The following is a 26,807-nucleotide window of genomic DNA, read 5'->3' as shown; positions in this document are numbered from 1 at the left end:
ATGGGATTATATCAAACTAAAACCTTCTGCTTATCAAAAGAAACCATCCACAAAACAAAAAGGCAACCAACTGAATGGGAAAAGGTATTTGCAAACAAGAGCTCTGACAAGAGGTTAATATCAAAAATATTAACTCATACAATTCAACAACAAAAACAAAATCAAATAATCCAATTAAGAAATGGCAGAGGACCTGAATGAACACTTCTTCCAAGAAGACATACAAATGGCCAACAGATATATGAGAAGATACTCAACTTCACTAGATAGTACAGAAATAAATCCAAAGCTAGAATGAGATACCACCTCACACCTGTTAGAATGACCATTATCAACAACACAACTAATAACAAGTGTTAGAGACGCTGTGGAGAAAAAGGAACTATCACTCACTGCTGGTGGGAATGTAAACTGGTACAGCCACTGTGGAAAACAGTATGGAGGTTCCTCAAAAAATTAAGAAGACAGTTACCATATGACCCAGCAACCCCTCTTCTGCATATTTACACAAAAATTTTGATAACATTTATACAAAAAGATAAATGCACCCTATGTTCATTGCAATATTTTCACAGTGACCAAGACATAGAAACAACCACTGAAGTGCCCCCCACCAGATCATTGGGTAAAGATGATATGGTGTATACACACAATGGAATACTACTCAGCAACTAAAAAGATGAAATACTACCATGGATGGATCTTGAGAATATTCTGCTAAGCAAATTAAGACAAAAAATGTCAAGAACCATATCATTTCACTCATATGTGAGATATAAAACTGAAAGCAACAAATGAACAAACAAGACAAACAAACTGGACAGACAACAGTATGGTAGTTACCAGAGCGAAAGGGTTTTGCGAGGGTAGTGAAAAGTAGAGGGTTCTGCATATATGTTGACAAAAGATTTGACTTTGGGTGGTAGACACACAATGCAATATACAGATGATATATCATGGAATCATACACTTGAAACCTATGTAATCTTATTAACCAATGTCACTCCAATAAATTTAATTAAAGAATAAAAATGAAGTGAAGTAAATATATTTGAACCTCCCTCTTAAGAAACCATGTAAAAGTTATCAGCAACATTTGGCAGGGAGAAAATTGTCTTGAATTGTACAGAAAAGTGCCTTAGCAAAATCACAAACTGAAACACAAAGATCATTCAACATAAAGCTAGAAGAAGACTTCAGGGCATGCTTGGTTTTAGCCTCTAGCATTCAGTCTAGACCAGAATTGTTGAATAGAAATTTTCTACAATGATGGAAATATTCTATAATCTGCACTGTCCAATGACAGCCACTTAGCTACATGTTGCTACTGAGAATTTGACATGTGCTAGTACAATGAAGACACCAAATTTTATATTTTATTAAGTTTCAATTCATTCAAATTGAAGTAGCTACAAATAGCTAGTGACCATATTGGAGAAGACATGTCTAGACCAATAAAATAACCAAAGAAATAAACAAAAAAAGGTAGAGGTGTTCATATTTTATATACACAAATGTAGATCTCAAAACAAATGCACTAGAAATGTTAAATTCAGATGGTTAAAACCAAAATTAGTTTTAAAATTACTGAGGATTAAGAACATAATAGAAATGTGAACTTAATGGACACAGGAAGATGAAAATCAAAACATAGGTAGGAAACGATTTTAAATGATCTTTAAAATGAGACAAATTTCTTTTATTTAAATAAGTTGAAAAAAGAAAAAAGAAATTAGAGCAATAGGCAGATACAGATTACCTTGTATGCCTGTCTTTAAGGAATCCATGATCCTTTTAGGTTGCAGGAAGCTAATATTTTTTAAGCTATAGAATAAGATGACCAGGTTTGGGTTTAGAGAAATCATTCTGTCTAAGAGTTTAAGTTCATGGTAATTAAACCCAGAGCAATAATTTATAAAAGGCCCTGGTTGGTGGGACTCAGTGGATTGAGTGCCAGCCTGTGAACCAAAGAGTCACCGGTTCAGTTCCCAGTCAGAGCACGTGTCTGGGTTGCTGGACAGGTCTCCAGCAGGGGGCACATGAGAGGAAACCACACAATGTTGTTTCCCTCTCTTTCTCCCTCTCTTCCCCTCTTTCTAAGAATAAATACATAAAATCTTTTTAAAAAGAATTTATAAAAGGTTATTTTGAAAGGGAATAGGTACAAATAACCCACATCATTAAAATTAGTACCCTGAGATACCCTCATAAACTCCATCATCTGATCTTTTATGTTGTTCTAGTTCTCTTCAAAGACCCTTCAGTCCTTCAAGCCTTGTCAATGGAAATGCATCATAAACACTTACTGAGAGAAAATGGTTAATTTCCTCAAAGAGAACATTAGTTAAAAATGGAATTGTTTTTGACTTCTGGCCAAGATGGAGGCGTAGGTGGACATAATGTGCCTACTCACACAACCAAAATTAAGGACAACAAAAATTTAGAAACAAAAAAACAACCAAAACAGACAGAAAATTGAACTGTACGGAAGTCCGACAACCATTCATCCAGACCGGTAGGAGGGGCAGAGTCTGAGGCTGGCAGAGGGTCTCGGCAGGAAAAAGCGGTGGCTGGTAGACACAGGCATGCAAGGTGCAGGCAGCTGTTGGCAGACCCCAGGTGCGCAGGTGGCAGTTAGCAGACCTCGAGGTGGGGAGGCAACGAGCAGGCCCAGTGAGGTGCGCAAGGCAGCTGGCTGTCCACAGCCACACATTCACGTGCAGATAAACCAAGTGAAAAACAGGCAGCAAGATAGACCACGCAACCCAGGGACCCAGCACCAGGAAATAAAGCCTAAAAGAACTGATTGAAAACACTTGTGGGGGTTGAGGTGCTGGGAAAGACTCCCAGCCTCACAGGAGAGTTTGTTGGAGATACTGACAGGGTCCTAGAACATACACAAGCCCACCCACCCAGGAACCAGCACCAGAAGGGCCCAATTTGCTTGTGGGAAGCAGAAGAGGGGACTGAAATCTGACAGGGACGTCATTGTTCCCTCTCTGACCCTGACCCCACATACAACATCACAACCCAGTGACTGGGTTGCCCCACCCTGGTGAACACCTAAGGCTCTGCCCCTCATACCCAACAGGCAAAACCAGACCAAAAAAAAAAGAAAAGAAAAAAAAAGAAAGAAAAGAAAAAGATGATTCAAAAGGAAGAACAAATGAAAGCTCCAGAACCAATACTTTTAAGCAACCAAGAGATAGCCAACCTATCAGATGCACAGTTCAAACCACTGGTGATTAGGATGCCCACAGAATTGGCTGATTTTGGTTGCAAATTAGATGAAAAAAATGAAGGCTATGATAAGTGAAATGAAGAAAAATGCACAGGGAACCACTAGTGATGGAAACAAAACTGGGTCTCACATCAATAGAGTGGACCAGAAGGAAGAAAAAAACATACAATCAGAAAAGAATGCCTGGCTGGCGTAACTCAGTGGATTGAGTGTGGGCTGCGAACCAAAGCATCACAGGTTCGATTCCCAGTCAGGGCACATGCCTGGGTTGCAGGCCACGTCCCCAGTGGGGGCCACGTGAGAGGTAACCACACATTGATGTTTCTATCTCTCTCTTTCTCCCTCCCTTCCCCTCTCTAAAAACATAAATAAATAAATAAAATATTTTTTTAAAAAGAAAAGAATGACGAAACAAGAATTCAAAAAAATGAGGTGAGGCTTAGGAACCTCCAGGGCATCTTTAAACATTCTAACATCTGAATTATAGGGGTACCAGAAAGAGAAAAGGAAGAGTAACAAGTGGAAAAGTTATTTGAACAAATAATAAAGGAGAATTTCCCCAATCTAGCAAAGGAAATGGACTTCCAGGAAGTCCAAGAAGCTCAGAGAGTCCCAAAGAAGTTAGACCCAAGGAGGAACACACCAAGTTACATCATAATTATATTACCCAAGATTAAAATGAAGAAGGGAATTCTAGAAGCAGCAAGATGTAAGGAGACAGTCACCTACAAAAGAGTTCCCATCTGACCATCAGCTGATTTCTCAAAAGAGATCTTACAGGCAAGAAGGGGCTGGAAAGAAGTATTCCAAGTCATGAAAGGCAAGGACCTACATTCAAGATTGCTCTATCTTGCAAAACTTTCATTTAGAATGGAAGGGCAGATAAAGCAATTCTCAGATAAGATCAAGTTAAGATAAAGGAGTTCATCATCACCAAGCCCTTATTATATGAAATGTTAAAGAAACTTATCTAAGAAAAAGATAAAAAGCATGTACAGTAAAATGGCAGCAAACTCACAATTATTTATTAACAACCACACCTAAAACAAAAGCTAACTAAGCAAACAGCTAGAACAGGAACAGAACCACAGAAATGGAGATCACATGGAGGGCTAGCAACAGGGGAGTGGAAGGAGGAGAGAGGGGGGAAAGGGTACAGAGAATAAGTAGCATAGATGGTAGGTAGAAAATAGACAGGGGGAGGGCAAGAATAGTATGGGAAATGTAGAAGCTAAAGAACTTATGACACATGGACATGAACTAAAGGGGGGGAATGTGGGTGGGAGAGGGTGTACAGGGTGGAGGGGAGTGAAGGGGGGAAATGAGACAACTGTAATAGCATAATCAATAAAATATATTTTTAAAAAAATTAAATTGTTTTTGATGTATATTGGTTAAGCCTGGGAAATAAAACTTGAAAAATTAGTAAATGCCTGTTACAGATACTGACTAATCTCACTATTACTAACAAGTTAAAGTACATTATTTCTTCCATTTCAAATCCTACAGTGTTTTAATTTAAATTCTAATAGACTCCCTCATGGAGCAGAAAGATGGCAGCTTTACTCTAGGCAGCGTGTTTCTCGGCTTCTGTGAAGAGGAGGGAAACTCGCGGATCAGTGAAGAAACAGAGCAAGTAACTAGGTTACCGAATCATTTTTGAAAGCAGGACATCAAAAATTATTGCGATCATTGAAAAACCAGACAGTAAGGAGACTGCTTCAGGACAAAAGGGACCCAGGGATCAGCTCGGGGTCTAGGGGTGTGCAGTCCCCAGGCCCAGTGCTGCCGGGTCAGCCTCAGGGCTCCCGGGAGAGGGGAGTCGCTGCTCCCTCCCCCGAATACAGGAGTTGAGCAACTCCAGGGGAGAACTTGTTGCTTGAAGGCACAGAGAGGCCAGTTGGACTGGGAAAAAATCGCCCAGGTACTGTGAACACCCACCCAGAGCCGTGGGAGAAGTGAGGGCCTCCAGCCAGTGCGACTAGGGGTGGCCTGGAAGAGCGCCTGCTCCCCTAGCCCGGTGGGAGTACGGATTGGAGGAAAACCCAGAGCAGGGAGGCATGCGGGCGTTCTCAGGTTTCAGGAGCCTACGGTCCTGAACTGTGGAAGTGCGCACCCCATCAGGAATCCTGACTCTCTCTCGGTGAACCTGGAAGGGACGCGGCACTTAGGGCATTCCTAGAGCCCAAAACTCAAAAATTTGGTGGAGGGGCATGCCCTTTTACGATTCCCAGGGAGGGCACAGTGAATCCCAAAATGTCGCAGGTGCCTCCTGAGATCATAGAGCTGGAACCCTTCAGGGACCCCGGAGTCCAGAAGAACACGGCAGGGAGCTCCGGAGAGCAAGTGTGCTCAGAAGCGCCCAGGGTACCTGAGAGACTTGCTGAGATTTGGCTGGGAAGAGTGATAAGCATTTCAAAGGTCCCTCAGCCAGCTGAAGCCAGCAAGATCAGAAAAACTGGTCTAGCCAGTTAGAAACCAACAAGAGGTTTTGTTTGGTTTTGTTTGGTTTGGTTTTTGTGGCTGTTATTGATTGATTGATTTTATCTTGTGTTTTAAGTGACATTTTATTTTTCAATTCTTATTATTTTTATATCTATCAATCCCTTATGTTTCTCTTCCATTCATCCTAGTATTATTCTTTCTACCCCAAATTTATCTCTCCTGCACTCCATCTTCTGCTTTTTTTCCTTTTTTTTTTTTGATCTTGCAAGTTACTGTAAATTTCTATTATCTTTTTCTCACCTTTCTGACATTTTTTATTTTAATAGTATTTTGGTATTCTTTTTCTTTCTGTATAATCTTCTTTGCTTGGCTGGTTATACTGTCATTTGATAGGTTCCCCCTGTTATCTCAGTCACAGTGTGTTAATAATTTACTATCCTTCATCTGTGTTCCATTAATACACCTCTCAAGGTTCTTTACTCTTTATTCTTGTTCTCTAGATCTCATTGATTCTGTCACAAGACTGCCACTTTACTATTACTGTTAATAAGACCTAGTCCATACAACTGTAAATACTACTCAACACCCCTACCTGATCTCAGCCCACTTTGCAATTTCCTGAACTATACTATTGTGGGGGTTGTCTCCACTCTTTTACACACTACTCCTATTTACTAATCTTTAATCCAACCCTACCTTAGAATCTGACCTCCCACAGCCTCACAGCTTTCTAGATCCAACTAACAATCCTTTCCTCCACAATAAGAGTTTTACCTTCTTTCCATCCTTTCTAAAATGTGGATAGTGGGGTGGAGGATCACGGTTAACACTATAAGGAGCCAAAGGACAACCCATCTCTTCTCTAATGGCTGCTAATGTAAATATCATAGTATACTCTCTTGCTGTCTTAAACCATTTTGCCTTACTCCTCCAACTGATCACAAAAAAAAGAGTAGGGGAAAGCTATGAACACCAGGATACACGAAGGAGATTGCACCACTGAATCTCACAAGTATTCTACCACAGAAGTTCACACTATAATTACAGGGAACCAGAATAGATCAATTTAAGAAACAGAGGCTAACAAGAAGAAACCCACGAACAATGAGAAAACAAAGAAACAATCCCCAGTTGAAGGGAAATGAGGAAGCCTCGGGAAAAATGCTAAATGAAATAGAGGCAAATCAACAATCAGATAGTGAGTTCAAAACAATGATTATCAGGAAGTTCAATGAACTCATAATGAGCTATCAGAAATTAGAAAAAAATACAACATTCTCTCTGCAAACTACATAAACATGAAAAAGGAAATAGAAACTCTCAACAAGGGCTAAGAGGAAATGAAGAATACAATTTCTGAACTGAAGAACACAGTAGAAGGAATGAAAAGCAGAATCAATGAAGCAGAAGATCAGATTAGCGAGCTAGAGGACAAAGTAGAAAACAACACCAAGAAAGAGCAAGAAAAGGAAAAGAGGCTCAGAAAGAATGAAGAGGGATTAACAGAAATGCAAGACAATATGAAATGTAACAATATCCATATAATAGAGATACCAGAAGGAGAAGAAGAAGAGCAAGGGATAGAAAACCTATTTGAAAAAGTAATGAAGGAAACCTTCCCTAATTTGATGACAGAAAAAGTCACACAAATCCAGAAAACACAGACAGTCCCCATCAAGAGGAACCCAAAGAGGCCCACCTCAAGACACATCATAATTAAAATGGCAAAATTTCAAGACAAAGAGAGAATCTTAAAGGCAGCAAGGAAGAAACAGGAAGTAACATACAAGGGAGCCCCCAATAAGGCTAACAGCTGACTTCTCAATGGAAACACTTCAGTCCAGAAGAGAATGGCAAGAAATACTCCAGGTAATGAGAACCAGAGGTCTGCAACAAGGACTACTTTATCTAGCAAGGCTCTCAATCAAGATAGAAGGCCAAATAAGAAGCTTCCCAGACGAAAGAAGTCTAAAAGAATACACCTCCACCAAACCAGCTCTGCAAGACATACTAAAGGGACTGCTTTAAGGAAAGAAAGGAAAAGAGAGAGAGAGAGGGAGAGGAACACATGTACATAAAAGACAATGAATAAGTACCTATCAATAATAACCTTAAACGTAAATGGATTAAATGCTCCAATCAAAAGACAGAGAATAGCTGAATGGATAAGAAAAAATGACCCACATATATGCTGCCTACAAGAGACCCACCTCAGGATAAAAGACCTGCACAGGCTGAAAATGAAGAGCTGGAAACAAATTTTCCAAGCAAATGGACAGGAAAAGAAAGCCAGGGTAGCCATACCCATATCAGACAAAATACACTTCCAAAAAAGGTCCATAAAGAGAGACCCAGAAGGTCACTTCATAATACTCAAGAGAAGAATCCACCAAGAAGACATAAATATTGTAAATATATATACACCCAACATAGGAGCACCCAAATACATAAAGAAAATCTTAGAGGACTTCAACAAAGATATGGACAGCAACACAATTATAGTGAGGGATTTTAACACCCCACTGTCAAAAATGGACAGATCTTCCAAACCAAGTATCAACAAAGATATTGTGCCATTGAACAATACCCTTGATTAAATGGACTTTACTGATATATACAGAGCCCAACACCCAAAAGAAGCTAAATATACATTCTTTTCAAATGTACACGGAACATTTTCAAAGATAGACCACATGATAGGACACAAAACAAGCCTCAATAATTTCAAGAAAATTGAAATCATACCAACCATTTTCTCGGATCACAAGGGACTGAAGCTAGAAACCAACCCCAAGGAAAAAAACCCAAAACACTCAAAATCATGGAGATTAAATAGCATGCTATTAAACAATGAATGGGACAAGAATGAAATTAGGGAAGAAATCAAACGGTTTTTGGAAACAAATGAAAATGAACTCACAACAACCCAAAACTTATGGGACACAGCCAAGGCAGTCCTGAGAGAGAAGTTCATAGTGATACAGGCCCACCTAAAAAAGTTAGAAACATTCCAAACAAACAACCTAACCCTATGTCTATAAGAACTCGAGGAAAAACAACAAAGACAGCCTAGAGCAAGCAGAAGGAAGGAAGTAACCAAGATCAGAGCAGAATTAAATGACATAGAGACTAAAAGCACAATTCTAAGAATCAATGAATCCAAAAGTTGGTTCTTTGAAAAGATAAACAAAATCAACAAGCCTTTAAGCAGACTCATCAAGAAAAAAAAGAGAAGACCCAAATAAACACAATCAGAAATGAAAGAGGAGAGATTACAACAGATACCATAGAAATACAAAGGATTGTAAGAAATTACTACGAAGAACTGTATGCCAAGAAACTTTTGAAAACCTAGATGAGGGACTTCTGGCAAGATGGAGGAATAGGTGGACGCACCGTATCTCATCGTACAACCAAGATTAGAAAACCAATAATTTACAACAATAATTTACTATCAGAATAACACCCAGATCCGGCAGAGGATTTATCTGAATGGAAGTCGGGCAGCCAAGAAGTTGAAGTAGATGCGTTCATCCGGACTGGTAGGAGAAGACGAGCCGGGCGGGCGTGCGGCTGGCTCGGGTCGGCGGCGCACGGAGGTCGGGGGAAGGTTTGGCGCGAAATCGTCGCAAAAGCCATCCGGGGGCGCAGGAAGGCAGCGGTGATCCCTGAGTACGCAAGCTGCAGCTGGCAGACCCAGAGGGGTAGCGATTGTGGACCAGGGCAGAAGTCTCGGCCCAGAAGCCCAGACGAGGGTCTGAGTCCAGGGGAACGGAACTACTGCCATTGTTCCCTCCCGTCCCGCTCCCGCCCCACCCCCACATATAACATCACAATCTAGCGACTGGGGTGCCCAGCCCCAGTGAGCACCTATGGCTCCGCCCCCCACAGTAACAAGAGCAACCAGAATGGAAAAAAAAAAAAGGAGAGACAGGGGAAAAAAAAATATGTTTTCAACAGAGCAGATCAGTCCCCCAGGACTCATCCTTTTGAGCGACCAAGAATTAGCCAATCTATCAGATGCGCAGTTCAAAACACTGGTGATCAGAAAGCTCACAGAACTGGTTGATTTTGGACGAAATTTAGATGAAAGAATGCAGATTACCATAAAACAGATGCAGGAAGACACGCAGAGGAGAGCCAATAGTGAAAGGAAGGAATATGAGTCTCAAAACAATACAGTGGACCAGAAGGAAGATAGAATCAACCAAGCAGGAAAGCATGATGAAATAAGAATTCAGAAAATTGAGGAAAAGATTAAGAGCATCCAAGACACCTTTAAACGTTCCAATATCTGAATTATAGGGGTACCAGAATCGGAAGGGGAAAAGCAACAGATTGAGCATGTATTTGAACAAATAATAAAGGAGAACTTCCCCAATCTGGCAAAGGGAACAGTCTTCCAAGAAGTCCAAGAAGCTCAGAGAGCCCCAAAGAAGTTGGACCCAAGAAGAAACACACCAAGGCACATCATAATTACATTAGCCAAGGTAAAAACGAAGGAGAGAATCCTAGAAGCAGCAAGAGGTAAGGCGACAGTAACCTACAAAGGAGTTCCCATCAGACTGTCAGCTGATTTCTCAAAAGAGACCTTACAGGCAAGAAGGGGCTGGAAAGAAATATTCCAGGTCATGAAAGACAAGGACCCATATCCCAGATTGCTCTATCCAGCAAAGCTCTCATTTAGAATGGAAGGACAGATAAAGTGCTTCTCAGATAAGGTCAAGTTAAAGGAGTTCATCATCACCAAGCCCTTATTTTATGAAATGCTAAAGGGACTTATCTAAGAAAAGAAGATAAAGAAAAGACATGTATAGTAAAAGGACAGCAAACTCACAAATATTAACAACCACACCTAAAGCAAAACCAAAAGAAACTAAGTAAACAATTAGAACAGGAACAGAACCACAGAAATGGAGGGCACATGGAGGGTTAGGTAGCAGCAGGGGGGTGGGAGGAGGAGAGAGGGGGAAAAGGTATAGAGAATAAGTAGCATAGAATGTAGGTTGAAAATAGATAGGGGGAGGGCAAGAATAGTACAGGAAATGTAGAAACTAAAGAACTCATAAGTATGTCACATGGACATGAACTAAAGGGGGAAATGTGGGTGGGAGGGGGGTACAGGGTGGAGGGGAGAGAAGGGGGGAAATGGGACAACTGTAATAGCATAATCAATAAAATATATTTTAAAAAAAAAGAAAACCTAGATGAAATGGACAAATTTCTAGAAAAATATAATCTTCCAAAACTCAAAGAAAAAGAAGCAGAAAGCCTGAACAGACCAATAACAACAAAAGAAATTGAGGCAGTAATCAAAAAACTCCCGACACACAAAAGCCCTGGACCAGATGGATTCACAGGAGAATTCTACAAAGCATTTAAGGAAGAGTTAACCCCTATCCTTCACAGACTATTCCAAAAAATCCAAAAAGATGGGAGACTCCCAAACTCTTTTTATGAAGCCAAAATCATCCTAATTCCAAAACCAGATAAAGACACAACAAAGAAAGAAAACTTCAGGCCAATACCACTGATGAACATTGACGCTAAAATCCTCAACAAAATACTGGCAAACCGCATCCAACAGTACATTAAAAAGATCATACACCATCACCAAGTGGGATTCATCCCAGGGGTGCAAGGATGGTACAATATTCACAAGTCAGTAAATGTAATACATCACATAAACAAAAGCAAAGACAAAAACCACGTGATCATATCAATAGGTGCAGAAAAAGCATTTCATAAGGTACAGCACCCATTCATGATAAAAACACTCAGCAAAGTGGGAATAGAGGGAGCATTCCTCCACATAATAAAGGCCATATATGAGAGATCTACAGCCAACATCATACTCAATGGGCAAAAATTAAAATCTTTTCCACTAAGATCAGGAACAAAACAAGGATGTCCGCTTTCAACACTTCTATTCAACATAGTACTGGAAGTTTCAGCCACAGTGATAAGACCAGAAAAGGAAATAAAAGGCATCCAAATTGGAAAGGAGGAAACAAAACCGTCACTGTTCACAGATGACATGATAGTGTACATAAAAAATCCTATAGACTCCACCAAAAAACTGCTTGACCTAATAAATGAATTTGGCAAAACAACGGGATACAAAGTCAATATCCATAAATCAAAGGCATTTCTGTACACCAACAATGAAACAGCAGAAGCAGAGATCAAGAAAAAAATCCCATTTGAAATAGCAAAAAGAAAAATAAAATACCTAGGAATAAACCTAACCAAAGAGGTAAAGACCTGTATTCAGAAAACTACATAACACTCAGGAAAGAAATCAAAGAAGACACAAACAAATGGAAACATATACTGTGTTCATGAATCAGAAGAATTAACATCATCAAAATGTCCATACTACCCAAAGCTATTTACACATTTAATGCAATTCCTATTAAAGTACCAATGGCATATTTTAAAGACATAGAACAAACACTTCAAAAACTTATATGGAATCATAAAAGACCCCGAATAGCTGCTGCAATTTTGAGAAAGAAGAGTAAAGTAGGAGGGATCACAATACCTGATACTAAACTATCCTACAAGGCCACTGTAATCAAAACTGCCTGGTACTGGCATAAAAACAGGCAGATGGACCAATGGAACAGAACAGAGAGCCCAGAAATAAACCCAACTCTCTATGGTCAATTAAGATTTGACAAAGGAGGCAACAACATAAAATGGAGTAAAAATAACCTCTTCAACAAATGGTGTTGGGAGAACTGGACAGCCACATGCAATAAAAATGAAACTGGAGCACCAACTTACACCATATACAAAAATAAATTCAAGGTGGACAAAAGACTTAAATATAAAACGTGACACCATTAAAGTCCTAGAGGAGAACGTAGGTAGAAAAATCTCAGATATTTCACACAGAAACTTTTTTACTGGCTTGTCCCCTAGAGCTAGGGACATAAAGGAAAAGAATAAACAAATGGGACCTCATCAAAATTAAAAGCTTTTGCACAGCTAAAGAAAACAGTATCAAATGAAAAGAGAACCAACTGTATGGGAAAACATATTTGCCAATGATACCTCAGACAAGGGTTTAATCTCCAAAATATATAAATAACTTACACGACTTCACTCTAAGAAGACAAGAAATCCAATTAAAAAGTGGGCAAAGGACTTGAACGACACTTCTCCAAGGAGGACATACAGAAGATCCAAAGACACATGAAACAATGTTCAGTATTGCTAGCTATCAGAGAGATACAAATTAAAACCACAATGAGATACCACTTCACACCAGTCAGAATGGCCATCATAAACAAAGCAACAAACAACAAGTGTTGGAGAGATTGTGGAGAAAAGGGGTCCCTAGTGCACTGTTGGTGGGACTGCAGACTGGTGCAACCACTATGGAAAGCAGTATGGAACTTCCTCAGAAAACTAAAAATGGATCTGCCTTTTGACCCTGCAATTCCACTGCTGGGACCATATCCTAAGAATACTAAAACACCAATCCAAAAGAACCTATGCATCCCAATGTTCATAGCAGCACAATTTACAATAGCTAGATTCTGGAAGCAACCAAGATGCCCATCAGTAAATGAATGGATCAAAAAACTATGGTACATTTACACAATGGAATTCTGTGCAGCAGAAAGAAAGAGGGAGCTCCTGCCCTTCGCAACAGCTTGGATGGAGCTGGAAAGCATTATGCTAAGCGAAACAAGCCAGGCAGTGAAAGACAAATACCATATGATCTCACCTTTAACGGGAACCTAAACAACAAAACAAAGAAACAAGCAAAATATAACCAAAGACACTGAAATAGAGGACAGGCTGACAGTGACCAGAGGGGAGAGAAGAGGGAATTTCAGGGGACATTGGGAAGGGTTCACGGGAACAAACTTAAAGGACACATGGACAAAAATTAGGGGGAGGGTGGTAATGGGAGGGAAGTGGGGAGGGTTTGGAAGGGTGGTGGATTTGGAGTAAAAGGGAGAAAACTGTATTTGAACAATGATTAAAATAAAATTTATGAATAAATAAATAAAAATAAATAAAATCAGCTAGTTTTCCAAGTAGCAGAGCAGAGTGAAAACCCAGACAGTCTGGTCTCAAATTCCATATTCTTAACCAGTTTGTTATATTGTCCTCCCAAATTGATATTGAAATATGTATGATATTGGGCTGTTTGAATTAAAAGTGTATAAAATTGAAAAAAAGACTCCCTCATGATAGCACAGATTTTAAGAGTATTATAGCATACTCAATTAGAGAGAAAAGCTTAAATTTCTATTTATTTAGTACTGTAACTCTAGTTTTAGATTTTAATATACTTACTCATATTTTCATATTGATACATAGCAAAATAGAATATCATTTTAAAATTATAGTAAGATCTATAAAAAATGTGAGTATAATTTGAAGTTTTTTAAACAGCAGTAAAACTTGAAAAACTCTTTAAAAAGTTAAATACCTCTGCCCTGGCTCAGTTGGTAGGAGTGTCATCCCATACACCAAAAGGCGATGGGTTCCATGCACAGTCAGAACATGCCTGTGTTGCAGTTCAGTCCTGGTCCGGTAGCACATAAGAGGCAACCAATCAATCTCTCACATCGACGTTTCTCTGCCTCTCTTTCTTCCTCCCTCCCTGCTTTCTAAAAATAAATAAATAAAATCCTTTAAAAAATGTCCTCGGGTAAGGGGAAAAAATTAAATGTCTCTAATTCAAACACTTAATTGTTCCTCAAAGAATCAGTTGGTAATTTTGAGATATTCATGAATCCTATGCATTTGAAAATCAAGCATATATTATATCTATCTCTTCAATACCTAAATTCAAATATTTACAAAAAATATATATTTATACTTTTACTTCAATGCAAGTGGATATATTAAGATTCAGTTTTTCTATTTAAGAGTGTTAATGTCATCTTTTCATCATTTTTAAAATAATTCAATTTTTCACATTTAGAGCATTAGATATTTTCAAAAGTTACTATTGACTCTCCTTTCTAATATAAAATAGTAAGATGATGGAATAATGATTACTTCTAAGAATGAAAAGGGTCCTCTATTGTATTTGATTTTCCTGAGTAGTGTGCAAATCCTTAAAGACAACATGGTCAGGAAAATGATCTAAAAGTTTAATCATAGTATATAGGTTTTCACTATCCTTGTTATCTACCACTAAATATTTCAACAAGTCCAATACCCAAACATACTTAAAAAGAAAAAAAAGTGTCCTAACTGGTGCGGCTAGGTTGGTTAGGCATCATCCCACAAAGCAAAAGGATGTCTGTTCAATTCCAAATTTGGTTCAGTGCTAGATCTTGGGATGCATAGGAGAGGCAATCAAATCAATATTTCTCTCTCACATCAATTCCTTCCCTCTCTTTGTCTCTCACTTCTAAAAGTAAATCCCATCTGTAAAAGTAAATAAATAAAATCAATCTTTTAAAAAAAGAAAAAAACAAAAGGGGAGAAATGGCTTCATTTATTTTAAAGTAAATAATCAAACTCATTGTAATAAAAGATAACAACTCTGCTAACTTAATGCACATAAAATATGCCAAATACTTCTAAGGTACCCAGCTTTTACTGTTTCCATGCTTTCAAATCATTCAAAGAAACAGTTAAAGTTCTTCCACAGGGTGGTCACTGAGGTATAGAAATGCCAACATTGCTGAAGCATTTCATGTAAGTAACATCTTGCACATGGTCATAGTGGTGCAAACTGCTGCCCGTAGTTCTGACTACCCTACACTTTACCATGAGAGACAGAAACTATCAGGTTATTTATTAAATCAAAATTACTATGTGCTCAGTAGTTAAATAGTTACAAAAATTAATTCATTGAGAATGTTTTTCCAAACATTTTTCAAAAAATACTTTCACTATAATTATGAATTATACCAAGGACACATAAAACACTCAGCTGTTTCCAAGAATACATGTATTTCAAATATCATTTTGAAGATGATTTACAAATTACCTGTTCCTGAACTTTCATCTGATCATCCACAAGGGATATAAGTGTAGCAACAATAACATGAAGATGATTTTCCAAAGCATCCTTACAGTAACTTACTGTTGTGCTGCAAAGCCGGCTTCATAGGTCACAACAAAGAGAGAAGCTAGGTAATGACACATCCATAAAACAAGAAGGTCTAATAAGGAAAGAAGGAAAAAAGCAGTTAAATTCTAGGAATCTACTTTGATATAAACTCATGCAAACGTCATTTTTATTCAGCAGCTCTAACTCTGATATGACTCGACATAAAAGTCACTTTCACATTCAGTTACTCCCTCAAAGCCACTGAAGAGAAGTGGCATCATTGAAATAGCAGAGCAGGCAGCTCCAGTCCCCCCTGACAGAAGCATTGAAGAACAAGCACAACTATGTGTTTCTGTTTTGTTTGTTCATTTATTTTGTTTTTTTTATTCTACATATAAGTTGAATCATATGGTATTTGTCTTTTTTATCTGACTTTAGCATAATACCCTTTAGATTTATGCATGTTGTCACAAATAGCAAAATTTCATGTTTCTTTATGGCTGAGTAATATTCCTGCGTGTGTGTATACCACACCTTCTTAATCCAGTCATCTATCCATGGGCACAGGTTGCTTCCACATCTCATCAATGAACATAGCGGTATATATATCTTTTTTGGATTTTTGCAGGTAAATATCTAGAAGTGAAATTGCTATGTTATATGGGTAGTTCTATTTTGAATTTTTTGAAGAAACTCCATACTGTTTTCCATAGTAGCTGCACCAATTTACAATCTCACCAACAGAAACAAACTCATAGATACAGAGAACAAATTGGTGGTCACCAGATGGAAGTGGGAATGGGAATGGGTGAAAAGGTGAAAGGGATGAGGAAGTATAGATTCCAGTTCCATGGCTATAAAAATAGCCATGAGGATGTAAAGTACAACATAAAAAAACTAGTCAATAACATTGTAATAACTGTATATGGTATCAGATGGGTACTAGATTTATCAGGGCGATCATTTCATAAGATATATGAGGGGGGACCCCCAAAGTGGAATTTATTTATAAAAAATCATGTATTTATTCTTACATGTTTAAACTTTAGTCACTTTCAAAGTACTCTCCATGTGATGATTGAGACATTTTTCCACTGCTCATTACATTTTTTGAACTTGTTAATTTTGATGCCTTTTAGTGCTTCCACCACTATTTGTTTTACCTCTTCCACATCAGCAAAATGTTTCTCTTTGAGGACACGTTTCTTCTGGAGAAACAAAAAAAAAGTCACTCAGGGCAAGCTTGGGTGAATAGGACATGTGGGGCAAAGAGGTCATTCCATTTTTTTGGTCAAAAACTGCTGAATACTCAGCACAGTGTGGGCAAATGTGCTTATAAATCACCCATCATGAATGCTTTGAAAGAGTCTTCAGAAAAACTCACTGAAGCCAAATGCAGCTTCTCACAACAATGCCAGCCAATACAGAAGGGTTCCTAGAACAGCCACCCAGCAGAAGAAGCCTATACTACATGGGGACACCATCCAGAAGATAACTCCCAGTATTTTGCCCCCCATATAAACATCTGACCATTATATGGTACTATGTGAAATTAATACAATATTGCATGTCAACTGTAATTGAAAAATAAAGTTTAAAAATTTTAATAAAGAATGAAGCTGTTCTGCAGCCTGTCATGAAAAGATCTCCAATGATATAAAAAAAATCATTCATATTAAACAGTACATTTTTTAAAAAAAGGAATTGTCAGTACTTTCTCAGAACTCTGTAAACATAGGTTTACAGAAATAAAACAAATGCTTAATAAAGAAAAAGGCAGATTTAAAACTGTAAAGCCCTGGCTGGTGTGGCTCAGTGGATTGAGTGCCGGCCTGCAAGTCAAAGGCTTATCAGATTCAATTCCCAGTCAGGGTACATGCCTGGGTTGTAGGCCAGGTCCCCATTAGGGAGCACATGAGAGACAACCACACACTGATGTTTCTCTCCTTCTCCCACACTTTTCCTGTCTAAATATAAACAAATAAAATCTTTAAAATTATTTTCAAAATACTACTGTAGAAAAGCTTTGTGGTGATTTTAGTTGTCCTTGCCCTACCCCTCCCCAGCTTGGCCTTAGTATTCTCCAGTTCCTAATGGGGGACAGTGGACCCTTGTTCTGGAGAAAGCAGAACAGACCTTATTTGCTATTATTGCATACATTTGTTCTAAACCTGTCTGAGAGCTGTCTGAAGGCTGGGAAATCTGCAGGCATTGCTTGAGATCATTAAGCTGGCCGAACAACCCTCAGCTCCCTGGGAAAGGTTGTCTAATTCCTAGGAGGGAAAGTTAGGGAGAGGTCTTTTTCTGGAAATTAGAGCATCCAAAATCACCCATATCTTTGAGAAATTTAGAAAGCCACATGCATATCCAGGGTAAGATGCTTGCTCAAAAATTGCCTTTGAAGACACAAGCTTTTACTTTGGGCTGGTCCCTAGGCTCAGTGCAAGCCTGGCTACGTGTTGAGGGAGAGTCCTAACACAGCCAACCTGCCAAGACTACAAAAGATTTACTCTCTTTCTTTTTGGCTCCTGGTATTCAAGGAAGTCTCTGTCAAAACACTCCATGAATGTAAGGAACAGACTTCAGTGACCACGCACAGCAAGAAATACATTCTCTGTAAAAATAGTTGAACAAACACATGAAACAGACGGACTGCTGTAGCCTTCATCAATAACAAAGAAAGTCAAACCCTGGACAAGGGGAAAATCTGATTTCCACAGTACATTATAATAGTAAAATATCCCATTTTCAAGAAGCAAATCATAAGGCATTAGCAAATTAGGAAAGAAATTAAGAAAGTAAGGCCCATTCTTAGGAATAAATGTATTGACTGAAACAGTTCCTGAGAAAGTTCAGATGATAGAATAGTCATCTTAAATATGCTGGAAGAGCTTAGTGACCAAGGAAAACAAAGACATGGCGTACCAAAACATATTGGATACAGGATCAGCAAACACTTACATGGAAAAAAAAAAAAAGACTAGAGCCCTGGCTGGTGTGAGTCAGTTTGTTGGAGCATCATCCCGCAACTGAAAGGCTGTGAGTTCATTCCCAGGTCAGGGCATGTATGGGCAGCAATCAATCTATGCTTCTTTTCTCTCCCTTCCTCTCTTTCTAAAAAGCAATAAAAAGAAATCCTTGAGTGAGGATTAAAAAGAGAAAGAAAAAAGACTTGAAGAACACTATCAAACACTTAAGAAGAATTAACTGCAATGTTTTTCACACTCTTCCAAAACATAATAGAAGGGAACTCTTCCTAATTCATTTGATGAGGCCAGCATTTCTTTTATACCAAGGCCAGATAAAGACACCAACAGGAAAATTATAATATCCAATACCTTTATTAATATACATGAAAAACTTCTCAACAAAATGCTAACAAGATGAATCTGAAGCATATAATAGGATTACATACCATAAGCAAGTAGGATGTATCCCATGATTGCAAGAAGGGGTCAATTTAAGAAAATCAATGTATATAATACATAGTAATGGAATGAAATTAACTACTGATCACCTCAATAAATACAGAAAAGGCATTCAACAAAATCTAATACCCTTTCATGATAAGAACACTGAGAAAAACATGAATAGACAGAAACTTCCTTAACATAATAAAAGTAACCTATGAAAGCCCCATAATCAATGTTGAAAGACTGAAAACTTTCCCACTAAGATCAGGCACAAAACGAGGATGCCCATTTTCACCACTACTGTTCAATATTGTACTGAACTTCTAGCCAGAGGAACTAGACAAGAAAAAGAAATAAACAACATCCAAATCTGAAAGGAAGAAGTAAAATCATATCACAGATGGCATGAATCCTTAGATATATATTCTTTCAGAGTCCACCATAAATCTACTAATGGTAACAACAAACATAATGAGAAAATTTGTAGGTCATAAGATCAAAACATCAGTTGTGTTTCTATATACCAGCGATGACCATCTATAAAGGAAATTAAAAGAAATTTCATTTTCAATAGTATCTAAAAGAACTAAATACCTACAAATGAACTTAATCAAGGATTAAGGGGGTGGAGGCCAGGATGGACACCCCACTAGAGGCCGCCTTATTGGCAGTGGTGTTGAGCCTTTGGTGGAAGGAAGAGGGCTCTGCTTGGGTGCACCTCTGAAGATGGCACTTAAGGTGGGGGTACCAATGTCTCCAAACACAGGGTTGGTGTGAGGGTTGGGGCCTGTGCTTGTTATCAGGGTGCCCTTGTGAGAGCACTTATGGGAGTTCTGGCCCACACTTCCCTCACAGTGCTGAGTGGCTGTGCCAGAGAGCACTATAGCTGGGGTAGAAGCAAAGGCTGGCCTGGCACTGGCCTCTGCCCAAGGTGGCCTGTGTGGTGCTGCCCAGGGCTGGCTGGCCTGGAGTAGGGGTTGGGGCCTAGGCTGGGACTTGAGCTGTCTATTTTCTACCAATAGAGTCAGGTGAGGTCCCAAGGGAAGTACATAGGTAGGTGGAGTGTTATCCACAGGGTTGCCTCAGAGTCAGAGGTGGGCTGGGGAGCCGAGCCTGCAGATGTGCCATCTGAGGGGCTGGCATTCCCTGCAGAAGTGACTGGCAGGCTGGTGGATGAATGGGTGCTAGGAATAGTGACAAGAGCAGGCCTTGCAGCAGGCAGTGAGGAAGACCTCAGAGGCTCTGGAACACCAAAGCCTTGGATAGCCTCCATCCTACCACATAGAGCACTGTTGAGGTGTTGCCACAGTGCTCCCTTCCCTGCATCAATGTCTTTGGCTATGTCTCTGTAACCCAGCTCAGGATGTTGTGGCATTTTCAGAGATTTTCCTCACCTGTGTGGCAGCAGAGGAACTCTGTGTTTTCAAGCCCTAGAACTGTCACAGGAATGTGAATGGTTCCTCAGGGATCAGTTCTTTCTGCTGGTGCCATCTTGGTCCTTTTCAGGCTGGCTCTTTCTCTGGGCAATCACAGCACCTGAGGAGGGAGCCTGAGAGCCCTGCTGGCTCACTCTTTGTGAACCTTTGGGACAGCCTGGCATAGCAAGAGTGGCCCAATGCCTCCTCCTCTCCACTGGCAGAAAACCTCTAATGGAGCTGTAGGAGCTGGTGATGATGTTTCTTTGGGGGCTCCTCACAGAGGCCTGGGAACTCCTGTGGTATCTGTCTTCTGGGCTCTGCATGCAGAGGATTCTCTGCTGAGGCCGAGGCTTGGGCACAAAGGAAGACAGGCTTCCCTGGTCCGCCAGGGGCCTGATGGCAGACTGCTTCCCCAGAGCCATCAGGGTCCCTTCTGTGATCAGCCTGCCTCTCTAGAACTGTGGAGTCTTCCTCCTGCTCTGTCATCTCTTTCCTGCTTTCTCCACAGGTGCTCTGATGGGAACACCTGCAGATTGACGTAAGGATCCCCAGGAAAAAGCACAGGGTTTGAGGGATCCTAAAACACAGTCTCAGGGATGCTGGGACACGGCATGGTGGCCAAATAGGCAGGTGCTTAGTGCAGGATGGCCTTGGAGTAGATGGAGGTGCATGGGCAACAGGGTGCCGTGGGTAGACCAGTGGAAAGTTGTGGGCATGGTGAGCTCGGCACTGGGCCCCGGGTACCCAGGCTGGGGGGTAGGGGCAGAGTCTGCCCAGGTAACAGCCCACTGGGTGCTTGAGTGATATCTTTCCTCAAACAGAAAGAAAAAAGATCAGGATCCCAGCAAGCTCCTCCAGATGTCAACAACACTGTTGAAAGACAAGAGCTAACTGTTGGGCCTGTTGTTAGGATATACTTGGAACTGCCAGTTGTGGGGTTGGGTGGGCCATGCAAGGAGCTGCATGCTCCCTATGATTCTGGGGACAGAGGTGCACACAGAGGGCCACTCACAGAAGATGCCCCAGGACTCGGGGCCAGCAATGTTGCAGATCCACCCCAGGCCCTCAGGTGCTTCCCAATCTGCTGAGGGTTGGTGTTGTTGACCTGAGGACCATGAGAAGTGGGAGAGCCGCTAAGATCGTAAGTGCCCATGTTCACATAGACAGTCAGTGAGAACCGAGATGTCTCCCCCACTACACAAGATGGCAGCAGAGAAAGGTTTTTAATACTATGGGCCAAAACCTAGACAGATGAATGGGTAGGGCCTGAGGGGGCTGGAAGCTGGAAAGATAAATGCATAGGGCCCAAGCAGCCAAAAGCTAGCAAATTAATTGGATAAGGAAAAAACCCTCCCCTCCCTATCCCTATAATAACTTCGGGCTTGAGCAAGAAGATGAGATGGTCTTTAGGAGGGGAGTCCCTCATTCTCCCAGATCCTACAGCATCTAAATAACACCTCTTTCCTTTTGCACCAGCACCTGCCTCGTGAGTTTGGCTTTTGTTGCTGGCAGACAGCTCACCCTCTATTTTGATGGGTTATATCATTCATTTCCTTGGGGTGACACCTGAAGTGACAGCCATCACAGGCTGGGAGTGAAGCATACTTAACATTTTACCCCACAATTCGTCAAGGAAATTGACCCATAATTTTCTTTCTTTGTGATGAATTTATCTGGTTTTGGAATTAGGGTAATGCTGGCTTGTAAAATGGGCTTGCTTCTCAGTATTCAGGTCCCACCAGCTCACACACAAGCAGGTCCCGGCTCTGCAAGCAGAGCAGGGTAGGATGGCATGGCTCAGCTTTGGCATCTGCTTTGGCACTGCTTCCCAGGGCACAGGGTACAAGGGGTAAAACCCTGTGGCAAGGCCTGGGCTGGTGCAGGGTGGCTCCTTCTCCAGCTCCTCTTTGTTGGGAGGCTCCCCCTCCAAGGTGATTCTTAGTCCAAAGCCTCCTGCAGCACCAGCACCCTCTTCTGCTTCAGCTTTTGGGCATTCTCCTCCTCCTGCATCTTCTAGAGGTTGTCATCCTCCACTAATGACATGAATTTTGGGGGCCCATGGCCTCGAACACCTGCACTGCCAACTCAAAGTACTTCTATTTGCAGAAAGACATCTGCTCCAGGGTTGGGGGTTGGGCAGTCCTATCCTGGGGCAGTGCTGGCCCACACAGCAGGGAATGTCCTGTAGGCCTGCTTCACGTGGGAGGGCAGCTCATGGGAGGGCTTGGAGAGGGATGCAGGTGGCTGGGGAGAGCAAGCAGCCTAGACCACCTTCCCTCCAGCCTCCCCTGTCAGTACCCTCTGTGTGCTGCCAGTGCTGGGCATGGCAGTCCAGCCTCAGGCTCTTTAGGTCCCGGCTGTGGTCCCTGGCCACCACTTTGGGGTTAGTTAAAGCTTTCTCTCATTGGGGCCCTTGGGGCTCAGCTCTTGTCAGAGTTGAGATGCTTTACAGAATGTTCTGGCCACTGATGCCTGCTCCAAAGGTGTTGACAGTGACGTCCCGGTACACCTCAAAGGAGAGAGGGGTGGTACTGGCGTTGAAGCCCTCGCAGACAAGCATGGTGAGGGTGTCGCCCACCTTGTGCAGCACCTGCATGGCCTCACAGTGTGTGAAGAGGAGCAGGCCCTGCTGGTTCACCTTTTGTAGCAGCAGCTGCAAACATGGGTAGCCATTGCTCCCGGTGGCTCTAGTGGGGGATGGCGGGGAAGGACTCACCTTGGAGAAAAAGCAAGGTTAGCAGGGAAATGGCATGGTCATGTCTGGCATGGTCATGTCCACTTCATTGAGCTGCAGCTCACTGACCTGCAGAATGCCCGCCAGGTTGGCAGCCCCACCATCAGTGGGGAGATTGCCAGCCCAGTACAGTTGCTGAAATGATGACATCCAGCCCCTTCTCTCTGCACACCGGGCAGCCCATGTAGCTCTTCGAGAGGGGTCCAGGGGTCTCGAGCTGGGTCAGAGGGCAGGCGCTAGCTGCCAAACCTCCATTCCGCCAGGCTGTAGTCATCCTGTGGTCACGTGGGTATGACAGTGACCATGTTCTCTGGCTCCACCAAGTGCTCCTGACACAGCTGCACTGTGGTGCCTACCCTCTGCAGGGCCTCCCCAAGCCTGGTGGTGCTTGGTGTTTGGCAAGGCCACTCCAGTTCAGCCACTTGGACTACAACCTGGTCTGCGGGGAACCCACCTCAGAAAACCAAGGGATAACTGTGCCCTCTTACACACCTTTGAAGTGGGTAGAGCCCTTGCAGCCAGCGACCCTAATGTCCATTCTTCTCCCCAACCCCTTCTGCCACATGTCTGTGTCACCTCTTCTTCCTCAGTGCCAGCAAGCTCTATCAGTAGGTCATTGGCCTTCACAGAGGGCAGAGAGGCCACAGCCTTTTCCTTTTCCTTTTCCTTCTCCTCCTCCTCCTTGGCCCAGGAACCCAGGGTGTGTGCAGGTTTTGTGCCATGCCCAGGCCTTCCTGGGCCCTTGCTGTCTGGTCCTCTGCAGCAAGACCATGACAGCCTTGGGTTTGGGCAGCTTGGAGACCTTGAAGTATTTCTGGCAGTGGGGTGTGTCCAGCCGCTGCTTCCCTGCAGGTGTCAGAGGCCTCCAGCAGCCCATTCTCACTCTTGCCATCTTCCTTTGGAGGCTACAGCAGTGTTTCCTCTGAATTTCACTGCGGGCTCCTCGTAGGTCTCCTCTTCAGCCTCCTCCTGGACAGCTGGTGGGGCTTCCTGCAGGCTCAGCCCTTCTGCCTCAGCAAGGGGTCTTCAGGCTCACTCTCCAGGGCTGTGCTGGTGGACAGGTGTAAGTCCTTGCTCAGTCCAGACTCCACACTTAGTCATTTCCCTGGGGGAAGGGGAGGCCCCGGGTGGAACCTGCAGGAGGCTTTGCTCCAACACTCTTCCACACCTGTCTTCATAACCTTGAGCTCACTGGGGGAGGCTTGCCCTGACACTGCAGGCTCCACTTCTTGGCAGCAGCCTCCTGGGTATCCTCAGAAAATTGATGACACTAATGGGACTGAACAGGATATAGCTCCAGCTCTCAGAAGGGCTCTCCGGCTGCCCCAGAACCTCCAGGCTGGGAGGGGGCTGCTGGGGCAGCATGTTATCCTGGGTCTGGAAATGGAGCCTGCTTCCAATATTGTATTTTGACTTTTGTCTTTTTTTTTAACCTAGAGGATGATTATAGTTTGTGCAAATTTATACAGCTGTTTGATCATGACATTAAAATTTTTTCTGTGCATATATAATACTCCAATTAAAAGTAAAAAAAGAAAAGGAGAAAAGAAAAAAGGAAAGGAAAGGAGAGGAAAGGAAAGGAAAGGAATGAAGAGAAGAGAAAAAAGAAAAGAAAAGAAAGGAAAAAAGAAAAAAGAAAAGAAAAGAAAAGAAAAGAAAAGAAAAAACTATGTATAGGGAACTGATCCGCATGGAATGGCAAACGTAGCCCAGCCCTATTAGAAAGCCTATAGGTGCATGTCAGCACACAGGAAGCCAAACCCATGGATGGGCTTTCCTGTGGGAAACCAGGCCTGCATTATTATACCTAGGCTGCTTTGAGGCTTGCTCTTGCACAAACTCCCTCACCCTGAGTTGAAGCAGCAAAAATTTACTACATATCTTTAAAATAACTTCCTGAAGTCTGTGCTAATTCTCCCAAGGACAGAGTGTAACCAGACCACTCTTATCATTCCTTTGCATCTGCAACATTTTTATGAAAATCTCAGCATTAACTCATGATTGCAGACAAGGTAGCTGAGTAATGTATCACACCTCTATACCCAAGTGCAGCCATTGCATCTGGACTTCTAGAGTCACTATTTCACAGCACTGAAAAGCCCCAGATTGCTACAGGAGCCTCTTAACATTCACACTCCCTGAACCTCATGACCAGTACTGCCCAAGGCAGCACTGTCTAGCACTCACTCTGAATCCCTAGATACAGACAGGAGAATGTCCTAAGCACATGAAAAGCATTAACTCTTGAGGCAGTATACTATCTCACCTTTAACAGGAACCTAATCAACAAAAGAAAAAAGCAAGCAAAATATAACCAGAGACACTGAAATTAAGAACAACCTGACAGTAACCAGAGGGGATGGAGGAGGGAACAGTGGGGAGAAGGGTTTTCAGGAACAACTATAAAGGGCACATGAACAAAACCAAGGGGCAGGGGATGGAAGCAAGGGATAGAAATGGGTTTGGCTGGGGTGGGAGGGAATGGTGGGGGGTAAATGCAGAAAACTGTAAGTGAACAATAATAAAATAATTTTTTTAAAAGTACATTGAATTTTATTGTCAAATCCTATACTCACTTATTAGACTTTAATTATCCATTACTTTATCCACATTTATTGAGCATGTGTATTGCCCTTTTCAGGAATCCTCACACATACAGAAAATGAGGACTCAAGAATACAGTGGAGGAGGTTATACTGGTGGCTTTCCCCTTCCTTCATTTTCCCTTCTTCCTTAGTAAGAAGATCCTAATTTTATTTCAGTACAGCGATGTGATCATCTAAATTAAGTGCTGATACATGACTATGTTTATTAAGACCTATGACTAATTTAGTCACTAGTAATATTAAAAGCAAATAGTTTGCTTTTCTCTTCCATAGAAACATGTCCAAATATGAGTTGAATCATGCTTTTACAAAATGTACATCTGTAATACATACTATTTTATAAAGCAAAGTAATGAAAAGAAGGAAGTGAGATGTGGAACCCACTAAATATAAGTTCCAGATAACTGGAGAGGATAAGAGCACATGAATGTTCAGATAAGTAAAAATTCAGCTATATTCTTGTCTCACCTTAGATATCCAAGCACTTGAGATTCTATAATTGTTAGAATCATAAATATCTTTTAAATATTTAAAAACTAAGCATAGAATTGGAAAAAAAAGTCAAAGAAGCATAATGTCCAGATTTTTAAAAGGACAGATTATAAAAGGAAACTAGAACTACTACTATTAGAACTACTAGAAATAAAAAACATATAAAAGTTAAAATTAAATACGAATTTAATGAGTTATACCAGATGAGAGATAGGTGAAGAAAGAAACAGAAATGGAAGGTAGATCTGACATATTTTCCCAGCTCATATATACAAAGAAATAAAATATTCAAATAAAGCAGTTAAACAATGTGAAACACAGAGTCAGAAGTACTGATAATCTAACTTTATTCCAAGGAAAAAATGAAGAGATTGGAAGAGATAAAAATATTTAAAGTAATAACAGTAAAGAACTTGTTAGATTTG

At 41.2% G+C, this 26,807-nt stretch overlaps 2 pseudogenes; both read right to left on the bottom strand.

The window, feature by feature from the left end:
• LOC114498791 overlaps positions 1-21,703 on the bottom strand; it is a 52,679-nt pseudogene extending 30,976 nt beyond the window's left edge.
• Positions 21,704-22,996: 1,293 nt separating this feature from the next.
• On the bottom strand, positions 22,997-24,649 carry LOC114498789 (annotated as a pseudogene).
• Between the last annotated feature and the right edge of the window lie 2,158 nt (positions 24,650-26,807).

Source organism: Phyllostomus discolor, chromosome 6 (assembly GCF_004126475.2).
Source record: "Phyllostomus discolor isolate MPI-MPIP mPhyDis1 chromosome 6, mPhyDis1.pri.v3, whole genome shotgun sequence".
Lineage (NCBI taxonomy): Eukaryota > Metazoa > Chordata > Mammalia > Chiroptera > Phyllostomidae > Phyllostomus > Phyllostomus discolor.
This window is presented reverse-complemented; position numbering and strand designations above follow the sequence as displayed.